An 8538-nucleotide genomic window follows, 5' to 3' on the forward strand; every position below is an offset into this window, starting at 1 on the left:
GCTCTAGGTGAGGGCCAGAACCAAGGAGCTCCAAGTCAAAGTTTACTTAGGCGATTTCTAGTCGGCCGACCGATCTTTGAAACACCATCCCTCTTATTCTTAGGGGCGCATTTGGTTTGTGTGAAAGTATACTCCTATGAAAATAGTTTCACACGTACCAAACGTGCCTTTAATATTTATGTTTGATGTGACATAAACATACAATTTGCTTTTAAAACTATTTTTATTATGTCATAATAGTACTACGAGGCACGTTACAACCTGTAAAGCTTGATATTAATCACAAGAAGAGTATGAGAGAGATAGAGAGAATCCATTCAATGAAAAGAGATTTTGTGGCGATTCAGCCTTATGTTGGCCCCCCATTTTTATTGTGCAGGGATAGACATTTACGACTTGTCAGTGTGTGATGTTTAATGTCCCCAATGTTTGCCCACTTGTTTTCAATTTGTTATGAATTATATTTTTCATTTAAATCAAATTCGTATCTTTCATGCCTCTTCCTCACTATACATACTATCAAATATTAATGAAAATTTATGAAAAAGATTAATTATTTCTTTTTGTTTTAAGATAGCTTTAATGTCTGCCACCATTTATGCGCTGCTATGTTACTTTTCATCCAACATTTCCGGTTTGTAAATTGCTCATCGGACTCGAGAATCGGATGCATCGCATGGGATTGGGAGGGTGGCAATACTAGGCCAAGAAACCCTTGAATTGCTTTCTATAAGGTTGCAACCTTAAACAATCTAATTAAGATGCACCTCAAAATTTTATCATAACATGCAATTTTGGTATAAAAAAATTCTTAGGATTATCTGAAAATCAATTTTCATATCAATTTATAAAATTTTAAACTTAAAAAATGGCTAAAATCAAGTAGATCTATAAACATGTAAAAATCTTGAAAATAGACGGTCTAGATAATGTGTTGCAAGATGCACTAATTCTGGGACTCAAAATATTTTTTTTATTTTTTATTTTTTCATATTCATACATCTTGATGTCAAGATGATTAGAGGGTTTTTCAATATTAAAATAGCCCTATTTGACTTGAGAATCGCGTAGTGTTGGATCAAACTAATCATAATCAGACCCCCAAGAGTCAATCCTTTAGATATGGGGTTGAACATAGTGCTCAATTGCATGAACTGGCCGTGCAAACCAGCCATGGGCTGGGTCCAGGTAACCCGGAAGTAGTCCAAGTAAGTGGCTCGAGTTGAGCAAGTAGGCAATTTGAGGATAAGCTTGGGCCACACCATGCGTGAAGCTAATGATGTTGCTGATGGGCTAGTAAATATAGTGTTTCTCTTTCATTTTTGCAAATTTCTAAAGATTTGATCCAATCTTTGTATCTCGTGCTCTTGAAGCTTTGCTTTAATATAAGTTCATAACATTTGTCAAAAAAAGAGAGCAAGTAGGCAAAAAATGTGTTAAAAAATTAAAAAAAATCCAAAAAAATAAGGAACATATATTTAATGTAAGAAAAGACAAAATACATCTAAATAAAAAGTAGTAAAAAAAAAAAGATTTTGAAAATTATTTTGTGACCCGGTGTATTTTTTAAATAATAAAAAAAAGTTGAAAAAATTGTAAAAATAAATATTGATGGCCAAATTACTTTCCAATCTTTGTCAAAATGATAGAACACAAAAAAACATGTTACAAATACAATTTTTATTTTAAAACTTTTTTAGAAAAAAAAAAATTCCCCGATTTAAATACCCAACTCGGGATACCGCCTGAGTTACTCTGGCAATACCGACTCGCTCGATTAGTCGAACGCTGGTTGACCATGAAATATTTTTAATTGGAAGGAGAATTAACTAATCAACGTCCATGGGTGTGGGCCGAACATATCCCAATATGGGTTTTGAGTATACAATCAATTTGGATTGTTCAACTTGCAATCATTAATTTGTTCCGTAATAGAAATAAAGAAAATTCGCAAGAATTATGGATATCATGAAAGAAAATATTAAATGTAATAAAAAAAATATGGTAGACCATATTGATTAAGAGGATGACCATATCGATTAAAAAACTGTCGAGAAAAACTTAAAGACGTGGTTGATAAGTGGAAGTTTCTGGAAGTGGGAGTTAAATGTCCGACTGTCATGTTTGATAAGTGGAAGTTTCTGGAAGTAGGAGTTAAATGTCCTGACTGTCATGTTTGATATTATTGTGTGGAAGCTGTAAAGTGGAAGGGTGACTTTCCATGCAACATTTTTTTTAGTGTTAAAATGGGTTTATATTTGGAAGTCGTCTCTTCTATAAAAAATAATAGAAGAGCAGTCTTCCATAATTTGTGGGAGAGTCCCTTCCACTCTAAAAAACTCCATATGTCAATTACACATTAAATAAAATAAAATTGTTGTATATTTTTTGCTGATAAAGGGTTGTAAGAAGTCGGTTTTAATAAGGATTTCTTGCAAATTGTCCCCTATGCAATTTACAATCTAATTTAATGTTTTGCTTTTATTACTCGGAAAAAAGAGAGTTATACAAAAGGCAAATTTTTCTGCATAGTGGGAGCAAGTTGTCCCTTTCCTCCCTAGGCAAAAACCAAGGTAGAGGTATTTTCAAGGGGGAGGACTTTCTATGTGACTTCACCTACATATATAATATACATGACACCTCGTCTCAGCCGTCTGATTTAAGTAGCTGGTTAAGATGGTTTGAGTATAACCGTCAAATCTTGATCAGACGGACCATAGTTTTTTTTAAATTGTATAAATAATTTCTAAAGCAAAATTTTAGACATATGTAGATCTAATAAGGGCGCACATGATAAAAATAAGAATAAAATATTTCCGTTGATAAAAAATACCACAATACCCTTGAAAATTGTAGGGGTATTTTGGTTATTTATTTTTTAAAAATATATTTTTTTTTATTTTTACTAGGTTCGCCCTAATTTTATGATGGGACGCCCAAAATTTCATCTAAAAATATTTTGTAGAAAAAAATAAAAAATAAAACAGTGTTTGGCATGACATTGTGGTATAAACAATTGTAGCCATTTGATTAAGATCAAACGGCTAAAAAGTGAAGTCACATATCACTTATATGTTGTTGGGACACATAAACATTCCCCACTTTTGAGACCCCAAATTTTGTGGTTGTATCTTTAAGTTAGAGACCAACTCCAAAAAAAGGGTAAAAAAAAAATCATACTTATGAGCATAAAAAACTAAGATCCAAAATTGAGCATAGGCCCATCAATTTTTTATTGCAAAATTTAAGTGTAAAGAGCTCAAACTCCATTTTAACAAAAAAACCTTTCCAAGTATTTTTTAACTGAGGGAGCAAAAGGACAATTTGCTCCTATGGGACCATTAATATGCGGGCTTCATACAAAACGCCGCTCTTACCTTGGACGAGAGCTTGATATAAAGAAAAATGTTTTGGTGGGCGCGCGAGACCGAATTATAATGGTCCCGCATCCCATGGTTTGTGTTGGAAGGGCGATATTAGTTTTACCCTAAAACCTTAGATCTGCTTTATTTTAATCAATTTAAAAGAATAAAGTTGGATCTAATTGTATGCTCCAAATCAAGATCTCCTTTGAGATAGGCCTTTGGATTGTCCATTCGATGGACGATCAGATCCATGGTCTTAAGAGCTCTAAATAATTTTCCCTTTTACATAAGATTGATAATAAACTTGAATCAAAGATGATTAGAAAATTTCAAGGCCATAAAAATACCTAAAAAACCAATTTTGAGGTGTGAGGGGGGGAGGGCCTATAAAAGTTCTAATTCATTCTCTTACTCTCTAAACAGCAATACTCGATATCCATCACCATCCCAAATTCGTATCAAAATCACCAATCTCAGTGGGGGATTGATGCAGGGACAAAAATAATAAAAAAAAAAAGGTTGAGATAATATACTATCTCTTATGATTTGCAAGATAATCTACCAAAAAATGATATTTTTACAAAACTAAATTTTATTCAATTCTCGTTCACTGTTTTACAATAAAAAAAGATCTCACTTTAAATAGGTCAAAAAAAGAAAATAAACCATAACTAAAAAAAAACATCTCTCTAATTTGCGCATACTTTGTCTCTCTCCAAATCTTCTCTCTTCATCCCTTATTTTCTCTCTCCTCATGTCATCTCTCTATTTTCTCTCTCCTCAAGTCTTAGAAAATACTTAGACTTCAAAAAGATAGTGATTTAGGTTCTAACATGATAACTTCCCATCTTCCAAAAACCACCATCGGGAAGATATTCATACCATCTCTTCCCACGATTTTAGCTAATCAAGAAATTCTAAAACAAACGTTGCCTACATTGTTAAAAGATAAACACACTAGTAAAATTTATCTAAATCCCTTTTACCCTATCTAAAACCAATGACTTAATAAACCCTAATCCTCCCCACCTCTAACCCAATACAAGAAAAAGGCTTAACGCCATTGCTATGTATCCCATAAAAATTCTTAACCAATAAAAAATAAAAAATAAAAAAAATTATGAGATTTCTAAATTTTTGTGCATTAGGGACCTACATAGGGGTATTGGAAGTTTTTCGGAATACTAAATATAAATCAAATTTATAAAAGATTGATCCGTCTAATAAAGATGACGATATTAAATTTTTCCTTAACCCATCTAAAGCGTGGGTAAAAGAGGAGGTGAGTTGCTCCAGATAGACAGCTGAGGTAAAATCATTAATCCTGATAGAGTAAAATCTTGCTCATAAAGCCAGTCTTGAATAACTATAAAAACTCAATTGGATCCCCATTAATATAGCATTCCACACAAGTGGATTTAATTGATCTTTCGTTATTGAAAGGGAGATTTATGAAATATGAATTATAGGAGTTGATATTTTAGCTGTATTTTGATGAATAAGTGCTATTTGGCCAAAAGGGCCTTCGGCCTTTCAGATACTACATCATGGAGGTCACAATCACCATTTTTTTTTTTTTGCTTCATAAGGTGTTGCTAGCGTAGCCTTTGCTAGGGTGTAAAATGATCTATGATGTTTATTTCTTTTCTAATAAAACAGATAGAAGCCCAAATCCCATTGATTCACCACAAAAAAATAAAAATTAAAAAAATTAAGCAATTGATATCTTAGATATAATTTGATAAATTTCTAACGCAAGATACTACATGAGTTAAAAAAAGTGCAGCTTAAATATTTCTAAAGAATATTGAATATATTTAGTAATATTTTCAGATTTTTTTCGAAATCTTTTTCGGTTTGGTGAGAAAAATGAAACAGTTCACTGTTTTGGCCGATTAAGGAGAAGGCTTCAAACTTTTTTTAATTTAATATAAATAAATTAGATATTTATACATAAAATATAAAAAATGGAAAAATAAAAAAATACTTTTATAGATAGTTCTATGTTTGGCCGAATTGGCCCGAAGTAGATGAAATATGACCGAAACAGACCAAAGTGGGTCCAATTTGATCGAAACAACAACATTAAGCTTCGTTTCGCTTCAGTCTAGGCTTGAAATCAGAAAGCTTTGGCCTCTCCTGCTGAAGCAAAGTGAATTTGACAAGACTGACATTTAGAGTATTTAGCTAGGAATTTGGCTCAGTCGTGGACGTCAATATGCTGATATTGCAATTGCTGCATGTTAAGTCCTATAATCCTACCATTGAACTTTCAATAAAGGCAAGGAAAAACATGTGAGTCCGCCCAAGGGTGGATATCTATGGCGGTCCAGCCCCCTTCCCCATTTTGGAGGTTCTAGGTGTTTCTCTTTTCCCTTCAATTTTAGGACACTCGTTGTCTAGCATCCCTAAAAACGACATGCCGCAATATCGTATGGTTGCGGTAAAAAATAGGCAAGGGTTTCCACAACATTTGGAATGAGTGTGGGTAAGAAAGTTAATCTAAAAGAATAGGATTCATCTAGCCACACGAAATATAAGCGGACTTCAAATAATTGAAAAAAAACTCTAATTATGACAACATTCTCTTGCATCCCAAAAAAAACTTGCGAAAACAAATTTTGAAAAAAGAATTAAACAAAAAAAGATTTTTTCTTAATGCAGTGAGAGGAGAGTGAGTAGATACAACCCTTTAAGTACTCAAAATTGACTTCGTTTTTTTTGGTTTTTAATTGCTCCGTGTATTTTCTCTCTTTTAAAAACAATTATGAGATTTTCACTCAATTTTTCTTTACGGGACCGATACGCAGTGTGTGACAAACTAGGGATTAAACAAATGGCCCCAAAAATGGGGAAGGCAGACATTATAGCAGTCAATTCTTGAACGGACCAAATGTTCCCGTAAAAAAAAAAAAAAAAATACTATTTGCTCTTGTTGACATAACACTAACCTACAAACGTCCAAGTTTTGGTCTGCCTAAACCTTTCTATTGAATCCAAATCATAAACAGTTGGGTGATTATTTTAACGTTTAACTTTTTTCGTGGTTTAAATTTCTTAAAAGACCAAGTTGATTTAAAATTAATTTATAATACATCCCATCAACGATCTAAGGATACATGATTGAGGTTGGTGGCCCTGGTTTGCAGTCATAGTTGAGACAGAGACTAGAAAGATGACTTGTTGATATCCAACCAAATAAATAATAATGATAAAAAAAAAAAACCGGATTACAAAGTGTTTAAAAAACCAGAATTGGGCATAACAAACCCCAACTCAACATCGGTTTGATTTCGAGTCTCCTAGTCCGTCTCGGGTGATTATAAAGTGCGCTTTGTCACTGATACATTTTTAAAAAAATTAAATAATTAAACAATTGAGAGCATACGGGCTATTCCAAGAAGTTTTCATCCCAGAATCACCCACCACCTAGTTTTGATCCGCAATAAGTCAATTCTGCATCATATTGGCAATTTTTGAATCACAAATGAAAATAAGAATAAAACAACTAATGGCGTTTAATTTGCTCATCGCGTGCTTCCATTATTTCCTTTATTGCCTAGAATTCAATCATACCATGTATGATATTAAGTTTATTGAATCAATTGAAATTAGGGTTGAGAATGGTTCGGATCGGGTCTGGATCCACTTGGATCAAGATTGATCCGAAAACTATATATGGGATCTGAATCGCGATCCGATCAGATCCATAATATTTAGATCTAGATCCAAATCCCAAGTATATATAGAATCCGGATCCATATCCATCACATATCGAATCTAAAAAATTATTTTATATCTATTAAATAATTTATAAAAATTATTTTATAAATTGTTTTATATCTATAAAATAATATATAATAAAAAATATTATATTATATTTTAGAAAAAATATCTCCATATCCCTCATTTTTAAGTTTTATATCTTAATAGACCCAAGGTTTCAAAACATATATTGGATCATTAAAATTCTAAGTTTTATTATCTTTTAACCCTCTAAACTAACTTTATCCCCATTAAACCTATTTTTTTGCCCTAAACAAATATAAAAAAAACATATCCTTTCTAAACACATCATTTATCTCTCTTCACGTGATTTTCCCCTAACTCTCTCTCTACCTATTTTCCCACTCTCTCTCCCCTGTGTTTATCACTCTCCGTCTCCCCCATTAGAGAAACAAAGAGGGTGAATGTTAGCGAGAGAAATTTGGAAGGAATATATCTCGTAAAGAGATGAAGGGTTTTGAATGAGCATGCATTTTTTATATTTGCTAGGGCTAAAAAAACAGTTAAAAGTGGGTAAAGTTATTCAGGGGGTTAGAAGATATATTTTGAATCATTGGGTCTATTGAGATATGATGTCACGCTCTAAGTTCACTAACATTCCTGAGGTGCGACAAACTATATATATATATAACAAATTCAAATTCCTACTTATATATTGTACTAAAACATAATTTTCCATTATCATTTAAGAGCAAGCTTTCTATGCCTCCTCTACAGTATTAAGCTTATATACTTCCTCTTATCCAACCGACCATTCTGAATGGAGAGCTAAGATTGCCTCAATCACAATGTCCCGTCTCTACACTGTTTTATTTTTAAATTTTTTCTATAAACTATTTTGACACCAAATTTTGGATTTAAACTCGTACTAGCGAAAGATATATAAAAAAAAATTTCCAATAAAATAAAATGACTAAAATGCCCCCAAAAAATTTAAAGGTGTATTTTGGTCATTATATTTTATTAAAAAAATATTTTTAATATTTTTATAGGTGTGCCCCAATGAGAAGATGGCATGTACCAAATTTCATATTCATAAAATTTGTATAAAAAAAACTACAAATAAAATACTTTGAGATAACGGATCTTAGATCAAATGGTGAGTGGCTCTCTGGATGGTAGGGGAAGCATAGATCTTCTATGATATAGGGGAAGTATAAAAACCTTTCCTATCATTTAATATGTGCAAAGTTTACTCACAACAAATATTCTATATGAAGGTTAGGTATATACATCTTTTGATAGAACAAAAATTACAATGGTGCATTCAATCAAAAGTTACAAATTCTATATGAAGGCTAGGTATATACATCTTTTGATAGAACAAAAATTACAATTGTGCATTTAATCAAAAGTTACAAGGGAAAGTCAATTATTATTGCAAATT

This window comes from Amborella trichopoda, chromosome 6 (genome assembly GCF_054954075.1).
Source record: "Amborella trichopoda isolate Santa Cruz 75 chromosome 6, AtrichopodaSantaCruz75HAP2 v2.0, whole genome shotgun sequence".
Lineage (NCBI taxonomy): Eukaryota > Viridiplantae > Streptophyta > Magnoliopsida > Amborellales > Amborellaceae > Amborella > Amborella trichopoda.